The sequence below is a fragment of the Parus major genome, unplaced genomic scaffold (assembly GCF_001522545.3).
Source record: "Parus major isolate Abel unplaced genomic scaffold, Parus_major1.1 Scaffold365, whole genome shotgun sequence".
In the NCBI taxonomy this organism is placed as follows: Eukaryota; Metazoa; Chordata; class Aves; order Passeriformes; family Paridae; genus Parus; species Parus major.
In genome coordinates, this window is record NW_015379293.1 from 93,668 (window position 1) to 97,637 (window position 3,970).

The 3,970-nt window shown below is 42.1% G+C and overlaps 1 long non-coding RNA gene across 1 annotated transcript in view; it reads right to left on the reverse strand.

Moving 5' to 3' along the window:
* LOC107198907 overlaps positions 1–759 on the reverse strand; it is a 5,656-nt gene extending 4,897 nt beyond the window's left edge. The window contains exon 1 of the long non-coding RNA XR_001519134.3: positions 654–759. This is a non-coding gene — a long non-coding RNA (uncharacterized LOC107198907). The remainder of the gene's footprint in view (positions 1–653) is intronic.
* Between the last annotated feature and the right edge of the window lie 3,211 nt (positions 760–3,970).

Genomic DNA, 3,970 nt, shown 5'->3' on the forward strand with positions numbered 1-3,970 from the left:
CACAGCCTGTAAGGTTATCCAGAGGACAACGAGGATGAGTGTAAGCCTTTGTCCAAAGACCACCAAAAGAAGACTGAAGACCCCTTAGCAACAAGTGCACCGTATAGTGACGTAGAATTTAAGAATTGCAAGTAGGAGTAAACTTACAGGAAGCATTAATGAATATGCATAAGCATGCAGTATATAAGTTTAGTTTGAATTGCTTTTGTATGTGAAGTAGGGTGAGAAGCACTCTCCATACCCCAGTCAGTTTTGCTTATGTTTTAATTTGCTTACTGGCAAATTACATACATACATTGTATTCTCTTACTAAATTGTATTCCTTTTATACCAAATTGCTATTCAATTCACTAAAATGTATTCTTTTACTAAATCATGTTTTTTATACCAAATTGCCATTTAATTCACTAAATTGTATTCATATATTATTAAACTGCTGTTAATAGACCTAGTTGTCTAATTTCATTTATAACAGGAATAATTTCAGATCAGAAAGAGGGATTTAGATAGATTTTGGGCTCTGTAGCCCCCACTTAGGGAGCTTTGGTGCTCCAAACCAGCAATTTAGGGAGCTTTTGGGCTGAGAAACATCAATTTCGGGAGCAGAAGGAGCAGCCCCTGGGGAAACGCGGGGGCAAGGGGCTGGCGCTTACCTGGGGCAAGGCAGGGAAGAAGCAGCTCCGCGGTGGGGGTCACTCTCCCCCCCCTCCCCGCTGTATCCCGGTTATATCTCACCCTGCCGCTCCCGATCCACCCCCACGGGCTCCTCCCGCCCCCCAGCACCTCCTTTCTCGCTTCTGCACTGATTTCCCGTAAATCCCGGGGAAACTGAAAGTGAAAATGCCCCGGCCGGGGGTCGGCTCCTTGGGCTGGGGGTGGGAAATGGGCACAGCCAGCGGCCGCTCCCGGCTCCTGGAGCGCTCCCAGGGGCGCCGGGATGCTCTGGGAGGGGACTGGGAGCACTGGGAGTGAAGCCCCGGTCTGGGGATGGCAAACAGCGCACGCTGCTTGAGTTAAGGGCCACAGGGCTCTGCATTTTGGGAACTTCATAGTTTTGAAAACCCTGTTTTGGCAGCTTTGGGGCCATGACAGTGGTTTCAGGAGCTTTGGAGCTGAAAAAGATCAGTTTGGGGGGTTTTGTGGCTCCATGTTATAAATGACTTTCAAATTTCCAAACAAGCAGATTTAATCAAGGGATAACATACTTTAATAAATTGAATATAAAATAATAAAAGAATACCATTTAGTAGATATATTCAGATATATATATCTATATATATATATGTGGTTTACAAATGGTTAAGACATAAGCAAAACCAACCGGTGTATGCGGGGGGCTTCTCACCCCACCTCACATATGAAACAAAGCACTTCAAGCTAAACTTATATACTGTATGCTTTTACATATTCATTAATGTTTCTCGTAAGTTTCCTCCTATTTTCTGACTTTACGTCACTTTTCTTCACGGCGCATGTTTCACTTGTTGTTAGGGGGTCTTCAGTCTTCTTTTGGTGGTCTTTTGGCAAAGGCTCCTCCTCTTCCTCGTTGTCCTTTGGATAACCTTACAGGTTTGTGTGTGCGTACTAAGCCTTGTGTTATGTTAGTCTACTAATTAGCCTTACATTTACTAATCTTTAGGCCTGATGCTTAAATTCGTTCTAATTTTGGTCCATCTCAAGGCCATTTTGGTCTTGAGACACCATTTATCTTCTAAACTACATCCTGTACCTTAATTTTGACATGTAACATCTGCAAAGGGGTACATCTGTTTTATAACATTGATTCCTGATCATTTCTAATAATAACTTTACTAACAGCTACAATTTAGTTAGCACAAATCAATTCCATTTATTACACTCCAGAAGACTGATTTTGGGAGGGTTTTGGCTCAGGGAAAAAAGAACAAAACAGTAACTTAGGGATCTCTGAGTCTCAAAGAAAGCAATTTAGGGGTATTTTGAATTCAGAAACAGCACTTCAGAGAGATTTCAAGCTCAGAAACACACACTTATGGATATTTTGGGGTCTGAAACACCAATTTAGGGTGCTGAGAAACACTCATTTAAGGAGGATTTGGGCTCAGAAATATCAAATGAAAGAGTTTTTGACCTCCTCAACCAAAACCCTATTTAGGGAGGGTTTTTCTCACGAGGGCTGGAATACAAGTATGGGTTTGGCCTGGCAGTCTGACAAACTGCCAACCAAACCCACCATGGCAAGTGCTGTGTGCCTGTGGTGGTGAAAACAACCACTGCATGACTGCAAACATACCCTGTGCCTGTGGTAACAGCCATGGTGGGAAATGGAAAACTGGAATTTTTGGTAGGCACAGGAGCTGGTTATTTGGTGTTAAATACCCTGCAAGAGAAGTTAAGTGATGATTCTGTCACAACTGTCAGTGCCACTGGGATTTGTAAAATGTGCCCCTTTTTCAAGCCAATGAAATTCAAACGGGGAAAATTGTGGAGAACCCATCATTTTTTGTACTTGCCTAACTCTCCAAAACCATTATTAGGAGGAAATTTGCTGGAAAAATTGAATGCAGAGATCAAGTATTAAGAAGGGGACATTCAAATTAAAATCCCTGAGCCTACTATATGGAAGCTTCCATTTTTTATGTTACAAGGAACTGACTTCCCAAGCTGAACCTATCCCAAAGAAAATTAAGGATGCAATAGTCCGCATTGTATGGACCAGTGGGATTCCTGGAAAGTCAAAAAGAGAGGAACCTGTAAAAATCAATGTAAAATCAGACACAGGCCTGGTAAAAGAAAACCAATATCCATTAAAACAAGAAAGCTGGCAAGGCTTGTCATTAACAAGTTTTTAAGGTACAGGTTATTGATGGAATGTGAGTCTAAAGATAATACTTCAGTTTTGCCAGTCAAAAATACAAAATACTAATGGTAAAGATTATGTGTTAGTACAAGACTTAATCACAATTAATAAAATAGTATGGGAGCTAACCCATACACAATCTTAACTGCGATAAAAGAAAATTTGGAATGTTTCACTGTAATATATTTAAAGGTCACCTTTTTCTGCACACCTCTAAGATGTGAGAGCCAGGAGCTGTTTGCATTTGAGTCAGAGAATCCACAGAGAGGATTGTGTTACCACAAGGATTTTAAAATAGCCCCAAGTTTCTGGGAAATAACTGGCAAAGGAATTAGAGGAATGGAAGGCCTTTAATCTGCAGGGTTGCAATTTGTTGTTGATATCCTGACAGCCACCAAAACTGAGGAACAGTGCTGTGACCTGACTGCTGAATTGTTAAACTTTTTGCATTGTGATCACAGGGTATCTAGTGTGAAGGCCAAGACATGAAGAAGATTGTGTGACCTTTCTGAGTTTTAAAATCTTCCAGATTGAAGGAAACTGTGCATGGGTCATGAGTTGGAAGGGAATTGCCTTCTTTTTTGGCATTGTCAACTGGTGGATCAGTAATTTTAGATTTAGTCCAACCTTGGCATGGACTGTAAAAAGTGTCCACAAAGACTTTATTATATGGACCGACAATACTTGGGCTGCTGCATTCAAGCAACTTAGGAAAGCTCTGATGAGTTCTGAGTTTGGGCCTGCCAGATCCCAAGAGATCTTTTGAATTAGTTTCTTATGCCAAGCTGTTTGTGAGCAGTTGCAGCTACTGCAGCAGGTGCTGTCAATTTGGGAAGCTCCTAAATTGGCTCAGGGACTGATGGTACAGAGGGGGCCACTGGCTGTCCCCAGCTGAATGCTCAAGTGCCATGGGCCCTCAAAACCACCTCTGTTGTTAATCCTGCTGTGTTTCTGTTGGCCTCCAAAGTACTCCAGAACATGATTGCTTACAATCAAAGAAGCTTATTGCCAACTGGATTTGAAGGACAGCCTGAGAGAGAACCCAGACTGGGAACTGTACATGGATGGAAGTAGCTTTGTTCCTGATGGAGAAGACGTCGGGATATGTGGTGACTTCCCTGAATGAAGTAG